The sequence below is a fragment of the Tenrec ecaudatus genome, chromosome 7 (assembly GCF_050624435.1).
Source record: "Tenrec ecaudatus isolate mTenEca1 chromosome 7, mTenEca1.hap1, whole genome shotgun sequence".
NCBI lineage: Eukaryota > Metazoa > Chordata > Mammalia > Afrosoricida > Tenrecidae > Tenrec > Tenrec ecaudatus.
The window spans coordinates 151,901,548-151,928,180 of NC_134536.1; the positions used below are offsets into that span (position 1 = coordinate 151,901,548).

General features: G+C 43.3%; 1 pseudogene; it reads right to left on the bottom strand.

Annotated features, from left to right (window-relative positions):
* Window positions 1–9,804: 9,804 nt before the first annotated feature.
* On the bottom strand, window positions 9,805–10,019 carry LOC142452992 (phosphatidylinositol N-acetylglucosaminyltransferase subunit Y-like; annotated as a pseudogene).
* Between the last annotated feature and the right edge of the window lie 16,614 nt (window positions 10,020–26,633).

The window sequence follows — 26,633 nt, forward strand, 5'->3', positions numbered from 1 at the left end:
GTTGTTACTCAGAGGACCAGGCAGTGCCAGGAGTGCTGAGTCCTGGCCTCAGACACTCAATTCCCCTGCCATGCATCTTGTAGGCTCTATTTCCTTCTGCCTACTCCAGTCTTTGGGGACATGTTACACCAATTCATTTTTAGTCCAAAAGAATTCAAGACCCTGGTAACTCAGAAGCAACATGAAGTTCAGATTTTGTGAGAAGAGGGACTTGCAAACCTTTGTAAATGTATACTACATATTTCCCTCCCTAAAGAGCATATTATGAATCTCCTTTTTGAAGATTTGTCTACAGTTTAATATGCAAGTAGATTTAGATGTAGAGCTATCCAAGGATCTTCAAACTCAATTGCATTTGTAATTTAAAATCCTAATGTAGACCCAGACCAAAACTGTGCATATATATTATGATATGGGTGACACAGAGATTTTTGTGTTTTTCTGGCTGAAGTGTGTAAGATTAAAAACAGCATGCCTAAAAATAAGTAAAAATATTACTACTAATGTTCTAGTTCACAATACACTGGCTTAAGCACAAAGCATGTTTAGCCATGTCTGTTCAATCAGGGGAAGACTGGAGACAAGCTTTCAAAAAAAAAGTCTAATTGAAAAAAAGACTTCCAAGGGGATCTGATGAGCCAGTTCCATTCAGGACAAAGGGGTCTGCTTAGAAGGTTATGGTGACTATTTTGAAGGGTTCCCAAGCGATAATCTTGATAGATTTTCCCCAAGAGCACCGGGAACTCTGGATGCTTCTTAGAAAAATATTGTAAGAAAATTGTGAACTCCATTGGTGAGAAAAAGGCCAGGAGAGTTGTGCCAAGATATATTTTTCCCACTACAAGATTGCACCTGTTAATGTGTAAAGGAAGCAAGCTCTGTCTTACAAGAATTCCCTTGGGAAAACTTACCCCACCCCTCTTACAGACCATTCTTGTCCCCTCAGACTTCTTTTGTTTCCCAAACTTCCAAGAACATAGACAGGGAACACAGTTTTAGTCCCTTGGGAATACTGGAAACTGCGGTTTTGATGTGGTATTAATGGAAGAACATAGGATTCTTTTTGAAAAGGTTAAACCATCAAGTCACTGTCCTTGAGTCGATTCTAGCTCATAGCAACCCGATAGGCCAGGGTAGAACTGCCTCTGTGGGTTCCCAATACTGTAACTCTTTATGGGGGTAGAAAGCCTCGTCTTTCTCTCTGGGAGCAGCTGGTGGTTTTGAATAACTGATCTTAAGGTCAGCAGTCCAATTAGTAACCCATGTCCCCACCAGGGCTCTTCAGACATGTGTGGACCTGTGATGAGAAACCATAGCTTCACACTTTGATTTTTTTTGTTTAATAAAAGTTTGTATAATTTCGTAAGAATACTTCTTGAGGTCCTCTAAACAATGAAAATACAACTACTTCTTAACCAGACTGAAAGTACCACAAATGCGTTCACCAGGGTTATTTAAAGTGGTTCTGAATATAAATTTACCACATTAGGAAAATAATTTAAACACAATTTTAACTGTTTTCATTGCAACAGAAGCCTGTCTTCATAGGAAGTCTTCTCCCAAAGATGTCGAGAGAGGAACTGAAACCACGCATCCTCTAGCGAGTGCTAAGACCAGCCCCTGTTAAAGAATGTAAGTTTCTCATGAACAAAAAATCCTTGTCTGATTTAGTGGCTGCTTCCTACACATAGCAGGCATGCAGCTATTTGTAGAAAAGCCATCTGCCAGCTGCAGGGTGCATTTTTCAGCTTGGAGATGAAAAGTTTCCAGTTTAGTTCACAAAATCTTCCTGCCGTCACACTTTACTCAATTCATATTTTCAGTCCAAAGTTCCCATTTCAGGATACACAAGGATGCTATTTACTCTCCTTGGGAAATGACCCCAGGTAACAAGTTTCAAAGGACAGGATTGAGCAATGCCAACAATATAAACAAAAATTAGTAAATATAATCAGAGAGAAACTATGCCGGTCCAATTTCTTCAAATGTGTATAAATTACTTTAAAAAACCTTTAATTTAACCAGAGATGTTTATGTATGTGTAAGTTTCCCAATTGAACTGACTCTGAACTCATTATATACTTCAATACACTTCTATTATATTAGATGTGCTAGGCAAATCTCCCTACCACATCCTAAAAGTTAGCTCTTGATTGTCATCTTTTTTAAAAACCCTCCATTTTGCTAAATTGTCATTGTTTATTCCTTACCAAATGTGTCTTCTCACATACTACCAATGAAAAAAAAAATCCCACAAAACTTAACACACAATGCAAATAGAGTGTACTGAAAATATTTAAAATGTTTACATTTTAATGAGCCTAAATTCTATTTACATAAAGGGCAGGCACTCTTGGAGTAAACAGTCCTTGGAGAATTAAAAAGGAGGACTGCGGACTACTTTCTAATAGTTTCCCCCTGATCAGCTCAAAGGAGCCCCGAGTAACACCGAGTCCAGATCACGAGGTAGTCACCAATGAGATGTGTCATTAGGCTGTCTGGACAAGAACCAGAGTCAGTCTCTCTCATCATCTTGGCCCCTGCCATTTATCTACAAGCTGACCAGGACCACTTTGCAGAAAGGGAAGGGGGGTACATTAGGATGAGCCCACGGCTGCCAGGTTCCATTCTGCTGCCAGCCTCTTGCCTGAATGACTACTGATACCAAATTGGCCACCTCAAGAAGACCATCCAAGCTCTAGTATCATGGTAAAAGTTGGGCAGAGATTGGGCTGCCAACAGCTGTTTAGCAGTGTTGCTTGTTTGTTAAGTTACTGTGTAGCATTGCTTTTCTTTTACCCTGCAAGACCATGTCTCTGCGCATGCAACCAAACATGTGCATCTGATTCCTTGCCCGGTGAAAAAGCAAACTACCAAAGTTCCTCCATAGGACTGTTTCTTGTGCTCCTGACAAAAACATGACACTGGTCACAGTCCCCAAACGGCTCCAAGCCATGGTGCTCTTAGGAAAAGACACATGCAACCGTGTCAAGAAATTAGACAAATAAATAAAGCAAAGTAAAACAGGGCCCCCCCACAAAAAAACACCCCTGTGCTAGAAAGCAGAAACATGGGACACTCACAAAATGATGTATTACAAGCCTAATGAGCACAAAGAGGACTCCAGGGGAACCTGACATCACAAACTAGACAACCAAGCGAGCCCCAAGAAGCCTTCCAAACCTGGGTCAGAGCAGATGGGAAGACCGAAGAGGCAAGAGTGTGAAACATCCACCCGACAGAGCAGCATCCCCTTTGGCGACAGTTCTACCTGAGGTTATTGAAGAGAAATTGGGTTCCATCCAAACGTCTGCTTCATTTCTAGCCACTGCTTATAAAACCCCTTAGAGAGAGACATTCCATTCAACATGCCCTGACCCAAGTACTCCAGATGCCTGTAAAGAAAAAAACCATACTCTCCGGTGGAGGTCAGGATCATGATGTGAGCTGAGCTCAACTTAGTTTTTAATCACTAGAGCAATATGCTTAAATGATCACATTTTAAAGTAGAATGGTCCTCTCCTCCAGTTACTGCTGAAAAAAATGTCACAGCTGCATTGTTGGAATTTAGCTATTGTTGTGTGTGTGTTGTTGTGTAGCTTGTGTGTGCTTTAATTCTTTTCAGTAACTACACTGTTTACTACTTCTGCACTCCAGTCAGTCCTGTCCCTTCCTGTGAAACTAACTTTTAAAAAACAAATAAAACCTACTTTATCATCCCCACACATGTGATTATAAAATGTTTGTTATTAATCTACAAAGGAATATTGGCAATTTAGAAAGTTAAACTGACTTTCCTTTTAAGGGATAGAGGCCAATGTACATATATTTATGTGTTAAATATTAAGATAGAAGATGGACTTTGGGTCTCTACTCAAGGCCGCCCTAAACACAAGAACACTTTGTTCTAATAACCTGGCACTCTTTGATACTCACCTTCCCGACACAATTGCTCAAGACAAGATGGGTGCATAAGCAAATGTGGTGAAGAAAGCAGATGGTGCCTGGATGTCAAAAGATGTAGAATCTGGGGTCTCAAAGGCTTGAAATTAAACAAACAACCAACTAGCAGGGAAGCAAATAAGCCTACATGGAAGAAGCACATCAGCCTGTGAGAACATGAGGTGTTGAAGGAATCAGGTGTCAAAAGATCCAAAAGAAGCAATTATATTGATGTGAATGAGGGGGGTTGGAGTGGAGACCCAAAGCCCATCTGTGGATGATTGAACCTCCCCCCACAGAAAGGTTACAAGGAAGGGACAATTCAACCAGGGTGCAGTATAGCACTGACGAAACACACATCATTCCTCTAGTTCCTGAATGCTTCCTCCACTCCCCCCGCCCCCACCACTTCCATGACCCAGTTCTACTTTACAAATCCAGCTAGACCAGAGTACACACATTGGAACAGATAAGAGCTCTTGACACATGGAATTCAGGACAGATAAAACCCACAGGAACAACAGTGGGAGTAGTGATATCATAAGTGTAGGGGAATGGTGGGGGGGGGCAGGGGAGAAAGGATGAACCCATCATAAGGTTAGATATATGCCCCCCGACAGGGGAATAAATAACAGAAAGGTGGGCAAGGGAGACAACAGACAGTGTAACACACGAAATAACAATAATAACATATAATTGATTCACGAGGGTGGGAGGGTGGGTAAGGGTAGGGGAAGGGGGAAAGGAGCTGATACCAAGGGCTCACGTACAAAGAAATTGTTTTGGAAATGTTGATGGAAACATATGTGCAAATGTGCTTAATACTACTGAATGATGGATTGTTGTAAGATTTGTAAGAGCCCCCAATAAAATGATTAATTAAGAAAAAAAAGACGACTAGGTCTAATACTTCAAGAATCTATAGTCATTTACAGAAAGACTTGGCTGTGTAATAGATTTCACAAAATTATGCCCTTTAAAAATTGTTTTGACAAATGAACAAATGTGGTTGACACAATGGATGGATGGATGGAGTGTGATAAGAGTTGTCCGAGCCCCTGATAAAATGATTATAAATAAATAAATGAAAAAAACAACAATTGCTTTATTGCCCTATAGGTCACATATCATCTATTAAGAAGATTAGTGCAATCATTACCACACTCAATTTCAGAACATTTCGCCTTATATTCATAGTTGTCAGCTCCCCATTCCCCTCATTCACCCCTGCTACACCCCTAGGCAATGACCAATCTAGCTACTATCCCTGTAGGTCTAACTGTCCTGGATTTTATATATAGAAAATCTTTCAAAACACAAACAGGAAGCAAACAAACAAACAAACTCAACAACAATGATTAGACAAAGCCGAGAAAAACTCCAATCTTTTTTTAAAATCGTTTTATTGGGGGCTCATACAGCTCTTATCACAATCCACACATACATCCATTGTGTCAAGCACATTTATACATTTGTTGCCATCATCATTTTCAAAACATTTTCTTTCTACTTGAGCCCTTGGTATCAGCTCCTCATTTTTCCCTCCCTTCCCCACTCTCCTTTCTCGTAAACCCTTGATAATTTATAGATTGTTATTATTTTTTCATGTCTTACTCTGACTGATCTTTCCCTTCACCATTTTTCTGTTGTCCATCCTCCTGGGAGAGAGTTATATGTAGATCATTGTGACCGGTTCCCCCTTTCTACCCCACCTCCTTTCCCTTACCCTCCTTGGATCACTACTCTCATTATTGGTCCTGAGGGGTTTATCTGTCCTGTATTCCCTGTGTTTCAGCTCTTTTCTGTACCCGTGTACATGTCTGGTCTAGCTGGGTTTATAAGGTGGAATTGGGATCATGATGGGTGAGTGGGGGGAGGGGGAAAGAAGCATTAAAGAACTAGAGGAAAGTTATATGAAAAACTCCAATCTTAAAGAGCAGAAAATATTAAAAACCAGAATACCTTTAAAATGGGTTAAAAGTGAGATCAAATGATAAACTATTACATTTTAACCTCACTGCATCTGCCATAATTGACTTTACAATGCTCTCTGTCTCATAGTAAGACTATCCACATCCCTGTACTATTATCAGAGGGGAGTCACCGGAGGCTTCAACCACGTGGGGACCCTAGAGTGGAGTTTGGGCTTCCACTGTCCTCCATAGCCTTCTGCAAACTAGGAGTTCACAGTTTAAATTCTGATACCATTCTCTCCTTCTGATTTGGATTTTATTATTTACAATCTTCCGATCACACAGGTTGGTGTGCTTCTTCCATTTGGACTTAGATGATTGTTGGTTTGAAGACAAGTTTTTGAGACCCCAGACACTATTCTTTCTGGTAGCCAGACACCAACTGGTTTCTTTATCAGAGTCTTCTATGGCACTGCTAGCTTCAGTGATCTTTTCATGAGGGCAAGTATTGAGAAGGATCATGTAAAAAGAACTAATTTCTTCTTATATGGGGGCTAGAATTAAGTGTGAGCCCCAAATCCATTCATATATCTGGTTTATATATATCATTTTATAATATGGAATATTATAAATCATCTCCCTGGGGCAATGCTAATTTCATTGGTAGTGTTATAATTTAGACAATGGTATAGAATATAAAACACTGTTGAGTAAAGGAAATTTTACAGGTATATGCCAACGTTTCGTGCCACGGTGCAAGGACTGTTGACTTGTACAGTTTAAATACTTAAAAGTGACTGGATGTTATTTACACAAGCAGTGGGGGATGGTGATAGGGCAAAGCTTTCAAAAGCACTCATTCCAGGAAGAATCTTGCCTGTCTGTGGGAAACAGAAAGATTTCTCCCAAGTCGTCTCCCCCCAATTATATGTTAGACTTAGGACACTGCTTGCAGCTAATGATGAATGATTGTCAAGTTACCTCCCTGAAGGCAGTCGGTTGCCAGACTACTGTCTGGGCCCACCACAGGTGGGGCCCACTCCCTGCTGTTAAGGACAATGGGTTACTTCTCCCTAAAGGCTTGCAGACATTAGTCTGGTCCCTGTAGGTGGGGTTTATACCCTACTGATAATGGTTTCTATGGAGATCCAGAGAACAGGTCAAACCAGCTCAGTGACATCCAGAGTTAGGCTGCCATCCTGAATCTAGGATCCGCCCATCTTGCCACATGTGTGTCCCCAATCTCTCCCCTTCCTATTACGTGGATACCCCTAGATCACCCCCCTCCCACTACTATATAACCTATAGCACAACCCTTTCCTGTGACATGTCTTCACCTGTAATTAGGGAGCTTGCACATCCCCAGAGAATATAAAAGCCTTTGTTAGCAATAAAGATCTCTCTCTCTCCACGTGGACCACCAAGTGAGACTGAAGTGAACATGCTACTGTGAAATGTGTTCAACTCCATTATTTCAATCTCTCTTCGATCTCTCATGCTCTCTATGACTTTACTATGATCTTTACTTATTATCACTGTACAATTGTGCCTACCAGACTCGTGATGATGTTAGGGGCTAGCATACTCTGACATATGGCACCCATCACGTGTGGCCTTGTAGGAAAATAACTCTTTTGAGTTATATCCCGTGTAACAATTGTGCAGCCTCAACGGACCACGAAGGTGAATTGGGAAAACATTTTTTTGAGTTTTTTTTTTAAGTGTGTGGTTTTTTTTAGTCTGAGTGAGATATGGGTCAGGCAAAGAGCAAGGATACAGACTACAGTACCGTGCTTTGCCACCTCTTGAAGAAACACAATGTAGTGGTAAAGAATAAGAGAATGAGTTTCTTCAAGTGCTAAAGACATTTAATCCTTCTTTTCTGGAGTCAGGAACTTTTGATTTGGAGATCTGGGGTAAGGTACCATTAACTAAAGAAAAGCCCACAGCGAAGGACAGAGCATACCCACGGAGGCCTGGGAGCTGTGGGTGCAGATTAAAACAGTGTTGGAGCCTCTGCAGGGTGAGGAAGCAAAGGAACAGGACCAGCAGAGCAGTGGCAAGACTCTAAACTAGGCAGACTTAAATCAGGTGAGAAGCCGGCAGAATGCGTATCAGGCAGATGAGAAGATTTTAAGCATAGTTGGAAGAAGGAAGTCTGAATCAGAAGGAGATAGCAGACTAGAAGCATCTGCACCACCACCAGAATATAGCATACTATCAAGAATACTATCAGAATGCTATCAAGCAAGTCAGTGCTGGAGGGAGAGATGAGATTAGATCCAAAGAAATGCAAATGGAGAGATTTAGCATAGAAGGAGAGGCTCCTCCCCTCACCACGCCTCCCCAGGAACCCTTGAAAAGGCAGGGACCGGAAGGGAGAGGGGCTTGTCTAGTCTTGCTTGGGTGGTCCTGGTCCTTTTCATGGGATGAGAGAGATCCTTGCGTGACCTGGGACAGTCTCTGCCAGGCCGCATGGTCAAAGGAATCCTATGGGTGCCGCGTAAAACCTGATGCTTCTTTGAACTTTCATTAAATTCACTTGGATCACGAGCCCGGCTTCAGCGTGAAATCTTTCTAGCGCGGAACCAAGGACGGAGGCTGAGATTTAGGCCAGAGAGAGAAACCTAACAGATGCTGTCCACAAGAATGTGGCAGGGCAGGGGGGGGGGAAGGGGGTGGTGGTGGTGGCGGATAATCTTATTCTTACATTAGCATTTGAGAACGCAAATAAATCATGTCAAGCTGCCATACGCCCTTTCAAGGAACAGAGCGTGCTGTTAGGGTATACCAGGATATGTAGGGACAGATGAGTTCAGGGCCAACCTCATGGCTGCTGCTTTGGCAACTTACTCCAGGCCCAAAGGGAGATGCTTTACATGTGGAGCAGAGGGATATTATCAGAGAGACGGCAGGCAGATATTGCAAAAGAATAGGACAATTCCCAGCGGAAAAGACCCAGGGAAAGAGTCCAAGGAAACTGGACTTTTCCCCTACTACGAGAGGTAGCCACTGGGCAGAGAATTGTCATTCAAAGTTAAGCAATAGGGGACCTTTACCTGGAAGTAACGCCCAGCCAAGGAAAGTGTAGCAGGTAGTTCTCTGAGCCCCTCTGAACAGAGCGCAGGTAATAAAGTAGCTTGATCCTGGCCCCACCCAGCAGATCTCAGAAGGCAAAGCCTCTGCCAAACCCAGCAAAGGAATTGTTAGATCTCTCTGGAGATAGGCAGTTACACCTCGGTCCTTGGCTCCGCAGGAGAAAGAATTCACGCTGAAGCCTGGCTCGTGATCCAAGTGAGTTTAATGAGAGTTAGAAGAAATTTCAGGTTTTACACGGCACCCATAGGACTCCTCCAGACCAGGCAGCCTGGCAGAGACTGCTCAGTGTCACACTAAGATCTCTTTTCCTGCGACTCTGTTAGCTCTCTCCCGAGTTCCCTCCAAGTCCTGTCTCAAGTTCTCTTCCAAGTTCTCCCCCAAGTTCTCCTCCAAAGTTCTCTCTCAAGTTCTCCCTCCAGACTTTCCGCTCCTGCCTTTTCAAGGATTCCAGGGAGAGGCGTGGTGGACGACCCCAGATCGACCCCATTGGCTGAATTGAATTCACCTGGCCCAGGTGGGCCGATCCAGGTTTAGCGCTCACCCATGCCCACCGTGGGAAACCCTAGGCCTCTGAGCATGTTCAGTGTGCCGCCCTTTGTTCTGTGCTTGGCTCTCTGGGCATGGGTCAATGGACATCCCACCCCTGCCTATCTGCCTAACAGAATCTGTGAGTGGCAACAATCACAGGTATCCCCCAACTTCACAGCAGGGGACCAGACCTCCGTCTCTGTCATTGCAGTGAGTCTAACTAACCAAAGGCTCAGAAGCCCTCACAGCAGTGTGTTGATTTTTAAAAGCAGGAGCCTCTTTTTTTTTTTTAATTTTATAGACCATCTTGGCTCTGGTTACATTAATTATGTCTGAAGAGTTTAATACCCATCCAAGTCCAAAGGGGGAAGAACACATGAACAGGTATGGTGATTGGCAAGAGCAGACTGTAAAAGCACAGGCTGGTCGTGCTGGTGCAGTCCTGGGGGAATTTTCTTCTACAGAGGCGGAGTAGAACAGTCCTGCTAGGGACACGAGTGGGATGAGGACAGTCAGTGTACGAAGAGACAGAAACATTCTTCTCCCCCACTTAGGTAAATGTTAGTAAGAGAATTGAGCTGTTTGGTTTTTTTTTTTAATTATAGTTCAGTCTGCTCCGCTTTTTCTTTATTCTTATTTTGATGTGTCCTCCTGGCAGCTTGTGGCATCATATTAGGAATTCCATCAATGATTGGATATGCTATTCCCAACTCTTCATTAATCAATTCATTTGTCGATGCCTCATATCATCCTTGCTTTTAAAGAGTATCGGAGCTGTATTTCTTCCAGAACTGATTCATCTGTTCTTGTGGCAGTCCAGGGTACTTTCGATAGTCTTCGCCACCACAGTAATCCAAATGCATCAATTCATTAGAGTACCTCGTTCAATGCTCAACTTCCACACGCACGAGACAATTGAAATAACAATGCATCCGTCAAGCACACCGTAGTCCTCAGGGTAACATCTGTGCAGATCTCGGCTGATGTTTCCACGAATATTGATTGTACACCTAAACAATACTGAACTCTAGACCACTTCAATTTTTTCTCATGCTGTTGTCTATTGTTCCAGTTGTGAGGACTCTGATTTTCTTTATGAAGAGTTGTAATCCATGCTAAAGGCTGAAATCCTTGATCTTCATCAGTTAAGTGTTGTCAGATGCCATCAATTTGGTTCCAAATGATAGCAATTCTACATACAGAAGGAAGAAACCCTGCTCGGTCCTGCACATCTTCACTGTGAGTCCATTGTTGCACCTACTGTTGGGCATCCAGCTCAGGAATGGTCTTCCTCTTTTTCACTGACCCTCTAACTTTATCAGGTGTCTCAGGTTTCCATTGTTTCTCTAACAGAAACACCACAAGCAGGTGGCTTTAACAAACAGAACTTTATCCTCTCATAGGTTTGGAAACCTGAAGTCCACATTCAGAGCCCTGGTTGAGGGGAAGGCTTTCCGTCCTTTTCATACTTGTGAGCCTGGAACTTCTTGGAGTGCTACATGTGTCTTGGCATCAGTTTTCTCCTGCACCTCGGAGGTTCACACAACATAGGTTCACAAGACAAGTTCCAGTCCAGCTCTTCTTTCTCGGTGGTAGTCAAGTCCCATTTCTCTGCTTGTTTCTTTGGATTTTATCTCTTATCGGACAGAATGTGATGCAGGCCGCATCCCAGGGAACACCTCTTACCTGCATCAGGACTATTATCTGAGTCAGGAGGTCGCACCCATGTTAATTTCCTTACAACTAACTGGCTAATCACATCCTTATACAATTCCCAAATTACATCATTACATAACTTTCAAAACACTGAGATTCATGGTCCAGTCATGTCTGTGGGAGACACCATTGAATCCATGACACCAGCATGATTACCTTCTCCTGAGTCTGTTCCCTATGGATAAGATCTGAAAAGTACATGAGTATAGAGTCTTACTATCTTGGCTACTAAGGTGCCCTCTGGCTATACTTCTTCAGATGTAGATCCATTTGTTCTTCTGCTGATTCTTCTGTGTTCTTTATTCACAGGGCAGCTTTCACATGCATACACAGCAACTGAAAAGGTCAGGGCTCTGGGCAGGGCCACCTTAGTCTTCAAAGTGACATCCTTGCTTTTTAAGACTTTAAAGAGGTCGACTGCAGCAGATTTCCTTGGTAGAATACATCATTTGGTTTCTTGACTGCTGTTCCCACGGGTCTTGATTCTGAGCGGCTTCTTGGAGAGCGGGCACACCAAGAACTCCAGCCACACGGGCTCTGCGGCGCCCAGCGGCCCCTCCGCCTCCCTGCGCCCCTCGGCCGACTGTCGAGGCCCTGGCGCGTGCAGCCCCCGTTGGGCGAAAGGGGGGCCGCCGCAGGAGCCTCTTATTGAAAGAGTAATACAGTTTTTACCTAAATAGTCAAGGAATTCGAATTGATACTGGAGTTGATTAGAGTTGTGAGGAAAAGCCAAAAGCTGTGATTAAATCAGAAATGATTAAGAGTGGTGATTGGAGTCTCCTACTTAAAGAACTATAGGACGTTTACTAGGAAAGTCCAACCTGAATTCTCAAGGTGTTCAGATTGTTGCTGAAAGTATTGATCAGGATTATGAAGGAGAAGTTAAGGCAGTGATCAAATCTGATATGCCATGGTTTATAAAATAGGAAGATCATTTAAGTCAATTTTTGTTTCCTTGCATTTCTAAAGTAAAATTTTATACCTGTCAGGAAAGAGTACTTGAGAAGTCTGACTGCCCTACATTAAATCAAGGGGTCGTTTGGGATGGTATTGTGCGGACATCCCCACATGGAATTAGAAATTGGAGGGAAAAGTATTCAAACTGTGGATATGGGGTCATATCCTTAAGGTATCCATGAGGGCCTAAGGCCGCCCACTAACTTCCTCTAAATCTAACTTGGAAGAAATGAGTGAAATTAACCAGATCAGAATTTTGCAAGATGTAAAATCCTACAGTGAAAGAAGCCTGAAAGGCAATGCTGCTTAATTGAACCTGTAATCTTATTGGTAGGCTTAGAGAAAAAAATGTCTGTTTGGTAAGTTAGTTTGAAAACAGCAGAACAAATTTATTAAGAATTTTTTCTGTGCTGGAGCCAAAGTGGGTGAACAAGTAAATGTGGTGAAGAAAACTGATGGTGCCCGGCTATCAAAAGAGATAGTGACTGGGGTCTTAAAGGCTTGAAGATAAACAAGCGGCCATCTAGCTTAGAAGCAACAAAGTCCACATGGAAGAACACACCAGCCTGTGTGATCGAGTGGTCCCAAAGGGATCAGTTACCAGGCATCAAAGAACAAAAAATCATATCATTGACTGCACACTTCCATGATAGGATCGCTGAAGACAAATGGGTGCACAAGCAAATGTGGTGAAGAAAGCTGATGGTGCCCGGCTATCAAAAGAGATAGTGACTGGGGTCTTAAAGGCTTGAAGATAAACAAGCGGCCATCTAGCTCAGAAGCAACAAAGTCCACATGGAAGAACACACCAGCCTGTGTGATCGAGTGGTCCCAAAGGGATCAGTTACCAGGCATCAAAGAACAAAAAATCATATCATTGACTGCACACCTCCATGATAGGATCGCTGAAGACAAATGGGTGCACAAGCAAATGTGGTGAAGAAAGCTGATGGTGCCCGGCTATCAAAAGAGATAGTGTCTGGGGTCTTAAAGGCTTGAAGGTGAACAAGCGGCCATCTCGCTCAGAAGCAAATAAGCCCACATGGAAGAAGCACACCGGCCAGTGCGATCACGAGGTGCCCAAGGGACCAGATATAAGGCATCATGCAAAAAAAAAAAAGATATAAGTGTGAGTATGTATGTGTATATATGTGTATATGTATATATGTATGTGTATATATATATTATATTAAATGAAGGGGGAAGTGCAGAGTGGAGACCCAAGGCCCAAGTGTCGGCCAATGGAGATCCCCTCATAGAGGGGTTTAGGAGAGGAGATGGGTTAATTAGGGTGTGAGGTAGTATCGATGAAGAACACAGCTTTCCCCCAGATCCTGGATGCTTCCTCCCCCCAACTACCATGATCCGAATTCTACCTTGCAGGGCTGGATAGGACAGAGGCTGTACACTGGTACATATGAGGGTTGGAGGTACAGGGAATCCAGGGTGGATGATACCTTCAGGACCAAGGGTGTGAGGGACGATGCTGGGAGAGGGGAGTGTGAGTGGGTTGGAAAGGGGGAACTGATTACAAGGATCCACATGTGACCTCTTCCCTGGGAGAGGGACAGCAGAGAAGGGGGGAAGGGAGACTCCGGATAGGGCAAGATATGACAAAATAACGATGTATAAATTACCAAGGGCATATGAGGGAGGGGGGAATGGGGAGGGAGGAGGAGGGGAAAAAGAGGACCTGATGCAAGGGGCTTAAGTGGAGAGCAAATGCCTTGAGAATGATTGGGGCAGGGAATGTATGGATGTGCTTTATACAATTGATGTATGTATATGTATGGATCGTGGTAAGAGTTGTTTGAGTCCCTAATAAAATGTAAAAGAAGAAAAGAGAAAAAATGATCAGGGCAAAGACTGTACAGATGTGCTTTATACAATTGATGTATGTATATGTATGAACTGTGAAAAGAATTGTATCAGCCCCAATAAATTGTTAAAAAAAAAAAGAAAGAAATAAAGAATTTTTTCTGTTTTTCAAGTCATCCTGAGTGTGGTAAGACGTTCTCCCAATTAGTTGGCTCTCCAGATTCTCTGAGAGCTGAGAGCCAATATTGCATAAAAATGAACTCTATCTAAGTAGTTATACTGGTTCAAAACTTAGTAGGTTAATGGAGATTGCTAGCAATACTTTGACATCAGAATTGTTTAAACAGAAGATGGAGAAGAGTAATCTTATGTATGACAAATTTCACTTGGTCAATTAACTAAAAATTTTCTCCTTACTAAAAGCTTGTAACAAAATTAGGGCAGATAAACACATTTTCACTTCCACAGAGAAAGCTGATCCCAAGGAGTCCCAAGAAAATGGAAATTGCATTTGGGATCCAGGTCCATTTGTCACCTGCAGAAAGGGCTATGCATTATGTTTTTGCAGAATAAAGCTGATGGGCTCCCTTTAGAAGGATGCAACCATGTTTGGAGAAGAAAGATGGACAAGAAGGAGATGACAAACCACAAAATCTGAACCATTCATTTTCCAGATTGCTGACACCCCAAAGGGAGGGGCTATTTGTGTTTTCACAGGCAAAGGAGATAGGTGGATGTCTTTTCAGACAGCAAGGCCCAGAAGAAAGGAGGGAAGCCAGGGGACAGCACCGGAGACACAGTGTGGGAATTGCACCTGACCTGATCCCACCACACCGAGGCAAAGCACTGGGGGAGTGCAGCGGAACAGCAAGGGAATGGAATGGCAAGGTCCCCAGGGAATGCTGAAAGTGGACTTTGGGGCCAGGGCATGGTGCCCCAACAGACTGGACTGGAAAACCCTCCTAAGGGCCAGCAAACAATCCCTGAACTAACTACAAGCTTTTCTCTTGTGAAGTGTTTTGTTCTTTGTCAGTGGTTTGTTTTTGTTGTTTTGTTGTCTGGTTGTATACTGTTGCTTTGTTTTCCTCTGTCTTGTTTTCGTGCATGTTAGTGACTCCACAGGTCTGTCTGAATGGGATAGGCTGGATGAACTATCTGGAGGAAAAACAACGGGACCGACAGTTCCGGGGGGACTTGGGGTGGGGGGTAAGGGGGTTAAGGAAGTGGTGTTAACAAACACAGGGACAAGGGAACAACATTGGACCCAAAATGGTAGAGAGGGGGAGTGGCAGGCCTGGTGGGAAATGAGCAAGGGTAAGGTTGCGTAGAGAGGAGGTATACTCTAGCCCAGGTGGCGACGAAGCATGGTAGTAGGGCAGGAGGAAAGTCAAGGAAGATGGAGGAAAGAGCTAGGAGTCAAAGGGCATTTACGGAGGTCTAGACAAAGACATGTACATGCAAATATACATAGGAGGATGGGGCAATAGATCTATGTGTCTATATTTATAGGTTAAGTATTAAGGTGGCGGAAGGACCTTGGGCCTCTACTCAAACACTCCCTCAATGCATGAATACCTTCTTTTATTAAATTGTAACTCTATGATGCTCACTCTCCCGATACAACTGCTGGAGCCAAAGTGGGTGAACAAGTAAATGTGGTGAAGAAAGCTGATGGTGCCCGGCTATCAAAAGAGATAGTGACTGGGGTCTTAAAGGCTTGAAGATAAACAAGGGGCCATCTAGCTCAGAAGCAACAAAGTCCACATGGAAGAACACATCAGCCTGTGTGATCCAGTGGTCCCGAAGGGATCAGTTATCAGGCATCAAAGAACAAAAAATCATATCATTGACTGCACACCTCCATGATAGGATCGCTGAAGACAAATGGGTGCATAAGCAAATGTGGTGAAGAAAGCTGATGGTGCCAGGATATCAAAAGAGATAGTGTCTGGGGTCTTAAAGGCTTGAAGGTGAACAAGCGGCCATCTAGCTCAGAAGCAAAAAAGCCCACATGGAAGAAGCACACCGGCCAGTGCGATCACGAGGTACCAAAGGGACCAGGTATAAGGCATCATGCAAAAAAAAAAAAAAGATATATGTGTGTATGTGTATGTATGTATATGTGTGTATATATGTATATTGTATATATATGTGTGTATATATATATATATATACCATATTGAATGAAGGGGGAAGTGCAGAGTGGAGACCAAAGGCCCAAGTGTCGGCCAATGGAGATCCCTTCATAGAGGGGTTTAGGAGAGGAGATGGGCTAATTAGGGTGCGAGGTAGTACCCATGAAGAACACAGCTTTCCCCCAGATCCTGGATGCTTCCTCCCCCAAACTACCATGATCCGAATTTTACCTTGCAGGGCTGGATAGGGCAGAGGTTGTACACTGGTACACATGAGGGCTGGAGGCACAGGGAATCCAGGGTAGATGATACTTTCAGGACCAAGGGTGTGAGGGGCGATGCTGGGAGAGTGGAGGGTGAGTGGGTTGGAAAGGGGGAACTGATTACAAGGATCCACATGTGACCTCCTCCCTGGGAGATGGACAGCAGAGAAGGGGTGGAAGGGAGACTCTGGATAGGGCAAGATATGACAAAATAACGATGTATAAATTACCAAGGACACATGAGGGAGAGGGGAGCGGGGAAGGAGGGCGAAAAAAAGAGGACCTGATGCAAAGGGCTTAAGTGGAGAGCAAATGCTTTGAGAATGATTGGGGCAGGAAATGTATGGATGTGCTTTATACAATTGACGTATGTATATGTATGGATTGTGATAAGAGTTGTATGAGTCCCTAATAAAATGTAAAAAAAGAAGAGAGGAGAAAAGAAAGAACATGATTAGAGAAAAGAATGTACAGATGTGCTTTATACAATTGATGTATGTATATGTATGGACTGTGATAAGAATTGTATGAGCCCCTAACAAATTGTTTAAAAAATAAAAAGAAAGGAGGGAAGCTTATGCTGTGCTCTGAGCATTGAGGGATCAACCAGACAACCTGATGAGGAAGGCAAAAATCTTAGTTTCACTCTGGGTTTTGAAACTCTGCCTTTATGTGTGGGTGACAGCCTAGCTCTTAACTCTCAGGCATGGACTAACTGGCTGGACTTTAATGAAACCAGCCACGGCTTCTACATGATAATGGTGAAGCATTTGCAGAATATGAAAACTCCACTACTGTGGAGAGGAGATTAAAAATGGAAACATGTAAGGTTATGAGTTACCTGCATGTTGTTGCTGACAAACTCAAATGGCTTCAATGTCAGGGGCCACATGGAAGGGTGTTAAGAAATGACACTGTGACTATTGTTGATTGGGGCCCCCATGGTAAGTTTCTAACTCGTTGCTCAGAGGAATCCAATATCACCTCATGTGATAATGTCAGTAATTGTGAGTGGCAAAAGACCCCTGATGGCATTGCCACTACCAGGTCAAAGCTGATGGCCTGGCATGAAGGAGTCCCTGTACCTCCCCGCCCCAGGTTACTGAAGCCTGTGACAGGACTTGAACAGTGGGACCTGTGGAAATAACCGCTTGCCACTAAGTCATTAACAGGCGATGCAGGAAGCTTTACAGGCACCAGTCAGTCTGGCTATCCTTACACGTTTCACAAGAATAAGACTCGGTACATAGTCTTGTGTGTAAAGCTGCCTTATGTGACTGCTCGCAGTGCCACTTGCCTTAATTGTAAATTGTTCGCTTGCGTTAACCAAGCTCTGCTTATAAACCTCTCTAAAGACAGCATCCTCCTCCTAAAGAGCAGGATGGGGGTGTGGATCCTGGTGGGAGAGCAGTTCAGAATCGTCCTTCTTGATGCAAGTGATGTTGGAGATGCTGCAAAGACCTCGCCGATTCGTGGGAATGCTGATCGCAGCTGTAATTGGACTTGTAGCCACTGCCACCACTGCTGCGGTCGCTGGGAGAGCTCTGCAAGAGTCCATCAAGACTGAACATTTCGTGCAGAAGTGGCAAGTGGACTCACATCCGCTCTGGGCCACTCAGGCAAAGGTGGATGATGAACTGGGGGCGGGGGTGGGAGTAGCGGAGCTGCAGCAAACTGTCCAGTGGTTGGGAGATCAAATCATGGACTTGCAACATCAATTAATGCTAAATGTGATTGAAATGTCACTGATTTTCGTATAACCCCTTATCCTTATAATAAGACATTGCATGATTGGGATTTGATTAAGAAACATTTGCAATGGTTTAAGGGAAACATTTCATTAGATGTTGATCAGCTTAAAAAGGATTTTTCTATACACTCAAAGACAAGTTTGAGGCATCTCCTGGCTCTGATATGATGAAGCACTTGGTGAATAGCATGGAAGGGTTGGATCCTCAAGATTGGGCTCAAAATATTTCACATAGCTTAATTTCCAGTCTGACTGTTTTGCTTATCATCATAATTTTGATGCTCGCAATCTTGTGTCACATCTATAGGAAGCTAAGACATAGGAAGAGAGATCATGTTGCCTCCCTGAAATCTTAAACGTAACACAGAAGGGGGAAATGTGGGATACTAACACTGAAGGAAATAAAACTGGGACTTATTTCCTGACTGCTACGGAGGGAAACTGGAAGACTAGTCTCCATGGCAGTAAGACCACCACTCTGGTAGTTGGAGATATAGTCCGAGTACATTTTCCTGCGATAGTCTATAATGTTCAGTTTCCCCTCTTAAAGCTGTGCTGCCTTAAAGTGAGCACATGGTTGATTCTATCTCCCTGTAGAAGCAGACATTCCTATTGGCTCTATTTCTTCCCACCACAGCATCCAATCCCTGTCGTACCTTCCTCCAATAGCAGGTGGGCATAGGGGGACTTTATCCCCTGTGCCTGGATTCAAAATGTTCGCTATAAACCTGAATTTTTGGCTATATTAAGTTTTGGTTGACAACTTTCAATGTATAGAAAATAACCATGTCGCTCATGTGACTCTTTTGAGTTTTATATGTAATACAAAAGGGGGAATTATGGGAAACAGAAAGATTTCTCCCAAGTCATCTCCCCCCAAATATATGTTAGACTTAGGACACTGCTTGCAGCTAATGGTATAAGATTGTCAAGTTATGGTCCTGAAGACAGTCAGTTGCCAGACTACTGTCTGGTCCCACAACAGGTAGAGCCCACTCCCTGCTGTTAAGGACAATGGGCTTCTTCTCCCTAAAGGCTTGCAACCATTAGTCTGGTCCCTGTAGGTGGGGTTACACCCTACTGCTAATGGTTTCTATTATGGGCCAGAGAACAGGTCAAACCGGCTCAGTGACATCCAAAGTTAGGCTGCCATCCTGAATCTAGGATCTGCCTTTCTTATAACATGTGTACCCCAATCCCTCCTTTGTATTACATGGATACCCCTAGATCAATCCCCTCCCACTACTGTGTAACCTATCGCACAACCCAACCCTTTCCTGTGACATATGTCTTTACCTGTAATTAGGGAGCTTTCACGTCCCCAGAGAATATAAAAGCCTTTGTCAGCAATAAAGATCTCTCTCTCCACGTGGACCACCAAGTGAGACTGAAGTGAGCATGTTACTATGAAATGTGTCTGACTGCATTATTTCAATCTCTCTTCTATCTCTCATGCTCTCTATGACTTTACTATACTCTTTACTTATTATCACTGTATAATTGCACCTACCAGACCGGTGATGATGTGTTGGGGACTGGTATATCCTGACACCTGTCAGACTAATACATGTCATAGAAAAGCAAGGAGAGCATTAACACAGTAAATATCTGATTGCCCAGGACAACATTCATTAGGCATCCTCAAAACAAGAGATCGGAAGCAAAGTCCAACGACCACCAGTTCCATAAACTTGGGATATCAGTCACCTTCTTCTCACATGAGGGCATTTCAGCCTTAGGTTCAAGGGCATATGTCAGTTCCATAAATCTGCTACAGGTGAGTTTGAGGTAAAACCCAATTCACTTAGTCCCGCAGCGATTCTCAACCGGTGGGTGGCAACCCCTTTGGGGGTGGAACAACCCTTTCACAGTGGTTGTCTGATTCATAAGAGCAACACAATTACAGTGATGAAGTAGCAACAAAAATAATTTTATGGTTGGAGGGGGGTCACCACAACATGAGGAAATATATTAAAGGGTCACGGCATAAGGAAGGCTGAGAACTACTGATAGTGGGTTTTTCACATTGAGACCTTCAGGTGTGGCCTGTGAAGGATGTCATGTGTCTCTACAGGTCCTATGAAGGTCTGCAGCACAGGGCCTGGTCGCCAAGGGCTGGATGGTAACTTGGTCAAAGTGTCCATTAAGGGACACAGTAGAGGCATTGTCTTCCCTGGGGTTCTATCTAGATACTATTAATCACTTTTTTCCCCCATGTCAGGTTTCTCCTCCCAGTTTCCCCACCAACCATCACCTTCTCTGAGACATGCCTCCCTGCCCCATTTGACTTGAATTTCCAGTAAGTTTCACTTATCACTCTTGTTGGGAATGTTTGTTGATTTGGGGTGACCGTCCCACCATGTTGTATGGGAGCAACTGAACTGTCTTCTCCCTCTCTCCCCATCTTGAGAAACTGACTCCAGCTGAGGTAAGGTCTCCTCTGTTGACGTGGTTTTTAAATGTATAGATAAAGGGGGTGTTACATGGTTCCTGGGCACCAGGCAGGCTCTCCACTTTGTTGTTTGGGAGACTGGATTGAAAGATTATATCACCTGAGAGCAGAGGCCTGCCTTTCTCTTGACATTTCTCCTTATAGTAGTGGACTTATACAATAATTTGTCCTTTTGTGATTGACTAACTTCACTCATAATTTTTTGTCTTATTATCCTTGTAATAAAACAAAATAGAAAAAAAGCTAAATAGAAAGTTACACACTCAACCTCTATGCAGTATTAAAGAGAGCATGGTCTAGCTTTAAAAGTTGGGTGTGACATTCCCCTTTCTAGAGTGAGAACCATCAAAGAAGCACAATTTCCTCATGGATGTTCCAAAGTAGTGTGTGCATTTGTTATTAGGAACCATTGTACTGAACTCAGAATTGTAATAAAGACTTTATGATCATCTCTTCTTATGTATGAGTTGAATGGTCCTTATGTCATATGGCCTCAGTCTGAGGACTTACCGTACAACCAATATTTTGAGGGGTGGGGGATATCATTCAATCCAGGGGCCGTGGTGGGTGGTGCATTATGCGTTGGGCTAAGATCGCAAGGTCCACAGTTTGAAACCACTTTCAGGGGTCCTCAAACTACGGCCTACAGGCCACATGCGGCCCACTGAGGACATTTATCCAGCCCGCAGGTGTTTCCCCCCACCCTTTTTTTTTTTACTTCAAAATAAGATAGGTGCAGTGTGCATAGGAATTTGTTCATAGTTGTGTTTTTTTTTAAACAATAGTCTGGTCCTCCAACGGGTCTGAGGGACAGTGAAGTGGCCCCCTGTTTGAAAAGTTTGAGGAGCCCTGCACTAGCTATTCTGCAGGAGAAAGATGGGCTTTCTACTCTCATAAACAGTTAGGTCTTGGAAACGCACATGGCAGTTGTACCCTGTCCTAAATCGTCGCTATGAGTTGCATCAACTTAATGGCAGTGAGTTTTCTATTATCCTTGTAATCATGCCTCCAAAATATAACTATTATGCAGGTCATAGTGATGCATCAAAGAGAAGGAAGTGATAAAGTAGCTGGTGGAATGCCACCAGTCGTTGGAGAAGCATTCATTAGTCAGTGAATGATTGGGACAATTTAAAAGTTTATCCTTATTGAGAATAATGGGATATTTGAAAGGCTCGGCTCTAATGAGAGTTACAATTATTACTAAGACACACAGTGGTTTGGGTATTGAAATGGAAATGTTACTGATAATTTGACTAAATCAGTGGTTCTCAACCTTTCTAATGCCACAACCCGTTAATACAGTTCCTCATGTTGTGGTGACCCCCCCCCAACCATAAAATTATGTTCGTTGCTACTTCATAACAGCAATTTTGCTACCATTATGAATTGGGCGACCCCTGTGAAAGGGTCGTTCAACCCCCATAGGGATCACGACCCACAAGGTGCAAACCACTGGGCTACATGATCAAAATCAGTGTAATGCTAATTAGCCTCACTTTAGAGCAAGAAGAGACTGAAAGCCTTTTCAGTAATTCAACAGCTGCACATGCAACATGTGATGATGATGTTGCAATAATCAATTTGTTGAAAATTGGAGTTGGTTTATGTGGGTGATTAGACCAGCTATTCCGCATCAAACTGTGTCTGAAATGAGGTGTGCGGATGAAAGGAAAAGAAAGCGGTATATGCAAAACATGGGATTGAGAGGACAATAGTCTGATGGACTGAAGTATATTCAAAGCTTGGTTTTTATATTCTTCTTACAAGGGATTGGTTACAAAACAAACATCAAAGAATTTTTAAAACATTCCTAAGGTTTTATCTATGCAAATGTTACTTAACTAGTCACACTTTCTTAACATTTGAATAATAAAAGCACCATGTTCTAAGACAGGCACACTGATATGCAGGGTTCAAAAGAATCTTAAAGAGGTCGTAAATAACTGAGTTATCTCTCAATGTTTTTAGCTGCAAGGTCATAAATAACTGAGCTATTTTGCAGTGCTTTTGTCTGCAAAGGCACAGAGGCACAGGGGACTAATTGGTCACCCATCAATAAACACCTTGATCAGCCGAGGCCTCCTACAGGTGTAATCATTTCAAAGTGATCGAAAATATACTAAAAATACTAAAGAGTCAGGGGAAACAGCAAGTGCCAATGTGAGTGCTGAGAATCATTTTCCTAGAATGTTGAAAACAATTATTGAACAGGGAGGTTACTTGTGAGACCAACTATTTAATGCAGATAAGATTTTTTTTTAAATGGATCTATAGCCTAAAATAATCTATAGTTCAAAAGAGAAGGCAGGGATTGGGGATGCAAAAGGGCACAAGGCATCAAAGGTTAAACTAACATTATTGTTTGGGGGTTGGCATCCAGACTCAAGCCTTTGTTTGTGTAATCAAAACCAAACCCAAAGCCATCAAGTTCATTAACTCATAGCCACTCTAAGAGACAGAGCAGAACATCCCCCAGATGATTTGCAATATTGAAAATCTTTACAGATGCCAACTGCCATGTGTTTCTTCTCTAGAGCATCTGGTATGTTTGATCTTTTGGCTAGCAACCAAGCACTTGAACCATCACTCCCTAAATCCTACACGATATCATTTTGGTCTGGTTTCTAATTATTTGGAAGGCAAATGCAAATGTTTGGTTACCGTTACCATCTTTGAAGATTGGTTTTTGAGCTTTTTGTCCCTGCTGTTGAACATTGCCACCCCTTCTCTGACATTTTTGTCATACTGTTAGCCTGGGTGTTGCTGTCATGCTGTAAACTGTTTCACTGGTATTTCAATCTACACTTAGGGTCGCTCATAGCGAACAAATTTCAGCAGAGCTTCCAGGCTAAGAACAGACTATGAAGAAGTATTAAGCTGTTCGTGTCTGAGGCTTTAACTTCTGAAAACCGTATGTATAGAAGCAGAATACGGAAGACCAATGAAGATGCATTTGAATTATGCTTGATGTGGGAGTTGCATAATCTGGTGTCAATTTGAGGATTAAAATTGTAGGGGCAGAGTATAGGTTGTCAGTCAGAATATAGCCAATGAGGCCTCTTTGTGGGTGTGGCCTTCCCCTGGGAATTCCTGCATTTTCTCCTTGGAGGCAGGAGCCAGACTCTCTCTCTCTCTCTCTCTCAGCTCACTCCCTTGGAGACTCTCTACTGACAACACTCACTCCCCAATATGATGCTCTACTGACAACACACATGGCGCTACACCCTGGGAGTTGGAGAAGCCACATGGACCTACCACGATGCAACCAGACCTCTGAAGCTGGAGACATCATGTAGAGACCCCTGCCAGCACTGAGATGCTTAAAATGCCATTGGATCTGAAAGACTTCCAACCCACTGACCTGTGATCCTTCTGCATTCGGCATCGTTGCATGTATTTCGTGAGTCTGAAGAGGACTTTATAGATTGTTACCTGACGTATGGGGTAATTTTGGACTTATGGACTTGATTTGGACATTTTTTCAATATTCAATTGCTCCTATATATAAAACTCTTTATTATATACATACGTGTGTCTATAAATTTGTTTCTGTAGTCTACCCAGACTAACACAGTTGGCAAGGAATATTCAAAGGACCATGGACTACCAGAAGATCAAACAAATCTTCCTGAGAGAAAATACAACCAGAATGCTCCATAGAAGCAAGAAGGGTGAGACTTCATCTCAAGTATTTGGGATATGTTATCAGGAGAGACCAGCCTCTGGAAAAAGCCAGTAAATTTGGTAATATGGAGGGGCAATGAAAAAGAGAGACATGGATTGACACAGTGGGTGCAAAAGTAGCTTCAAAAACACAGTAAGTGTTGCATGGCACAGGACCAGTCAGAGTTTTGTTCTGTTGTACATAGGATTGCTTTGGATTTTAACTGACTTGACAGCACCTAACTAAAATTGAAAACAAACAAACAAGCAAACTCACTGCTATCAGGTTGATGCTGTTTCATAGTAACCCTATAGGACAAGGTAGAACTGCCCCTGTGAGTTTCTGAGACTAATGGACAGGCGGTCAAGCCTCAGTTAGCTCAGTACTTCCCATTCGATTTCTTTCTTTATTCTCTCGTCCTTCTATCTTTCCCACGACAGTCAGTCTCAATGGGCTCAGGTTTGTTTTTTCTCTCTTTCTTTCTTCTTTTTCTCTTTTTTCCTCTTCTCTCCCTCTCTTTCCTATCATACGCCACTACTGGATTCCAGGCCAGTACTCTCCACCTAGGGCAAATCAACCCAAATAGCAGGGGGAACTCCTGCCTGCCCTCTGTGGGAGTGCTGCACCCCACATGAGGCAGCTGTGACAGCCATCTACAGTGCTCCTCGCTGATGAGGAAACCTCTGTCAGATCTCTAAGGTGATCTTGCCAACCGGGACAATTCTGCCCAGCACCACTGGGTCCCTGCATTAAAAAGGCACACCAACCTGCCATCGTGGGACAGGGTTTAAACACCTCTGGCCTGACATTTAGGTGATCAGGGATCAGCTATTTCTTTATACTTAATTTTTCCTTCTCTCTTCTTCCCTCTTTACCATCACAGCCAATCTTAGTGAACACAGTTGAGTTTTTTCACCTGCTTTCTGTTTCTTTTCTTTTTCTTCCCTTCTCTCTTTGTTCTCTTCTCCACTCTCTCTGTGTTTATGATTGTCTCTTTATTTCCTTCCACATGCCACTGCTGGTTTCCAGAACCCTACACTCTGCCTTTGTGTTGTTTTCTCTTTTTTTACTGTTTTCACTTTCCTTTAGTCTGTGCATTTTTTTTTTTTTGGTGAGTGGGTGTTAGTTTGGAAGTTTTGTTCCAGTGTTTGTTTTCTTCTGTCTCTCTTCTTCTTCTTCTTCTTCTTCTTCTTCTTCTTCTTCTTCTTCTTCTTCTTCTTCTTCTTCTTCTTCTTCTTCCTCTCTCTCTCTCTCTCTCTCTCTCTCTCTCTCTCTCTCTCTCTCTCTCTCTCTCTCTCTCTCTCTCTCAGCTTTTCCAAGCCACTATCAACCTCGAGGCCTCTCCCCTCCACCTAGGGCAATCCTGAAGGTCGAACTTGGGGAGCTACCACCCACAATTGTTGGCTTTACACGCAGCTGGGGAAATCATGCCAGTCCTCTTTCATACACCAAGTATCAGGGGGTTCTCCCCTTAAAACAGTGGGGGTAAATCCAGCCTAAAGACTGAGACCCTACAAGTGACTGGGGGGACCTCCTACCCACCACCAGTGGAGCTCCATGTTGCTGAAGGAACATCCACCCAATCTCCAACACAATCTCTCTGACTAGGATGATTCCCCCTGAAAACTACGGTGCTCTACGCCAAGGAAGGCACACCCACACCCCCTCCTCAACACCCCAGTTTCATAGGGAAAAACCACAAGCCACCTGAGGTGCTCCTAGCACCGTGAGAATTACTTAGAGATTGGCCAGTGAAGCAACACCTTTGTAGGCCCGTAACAACCTGACCAGCATCACATGAGAGGACTATCCAAACTCACATATCAAATAATGGAATACTGGATGCCTAGGGTAAGAGTGAAACCACAGGAAGATACAGTGGGAGCCTGACCCCTCAGTACAGCTACTGGCAGGTAGTTCATAGAACCATTCATACTAGTGCCCCCAGAGAGAGCCCCGTGCTCTTTGACTGTGAAAGATGGGTCCAGGCTCTTTTAAAACAACATGTAAACAGCAACCAGTCCTAACAGCCTCAATGAAAAAGCAGGAGAAACAGAAGACAATGCCTGAAGAAGTCATGAAACTAACGATGTACATAGAAGATGCAGATATTTCCCTGGCACAGAAAGAAATTTTCAGAATGCTGGTTAGAGTCAGACAGGATATGAGGGAAGAAATGCAAAAAAGGATGGGAATGATAGAGGAGGTAAAGACAACATACCAAAGGGAAATACAAGACTTAAGAGATAAAATTTTAAATCCAGTGGAAAAATTGACATATTTTGCAAACAGACTAGAGGAGGCAGAGAATCACATCAGTGACCTAGAGGATAACCAAGCAGACCCCGCAAAATGGGAAAAGCAGACAATCAGAGATGCTAAAGAGAACTTGA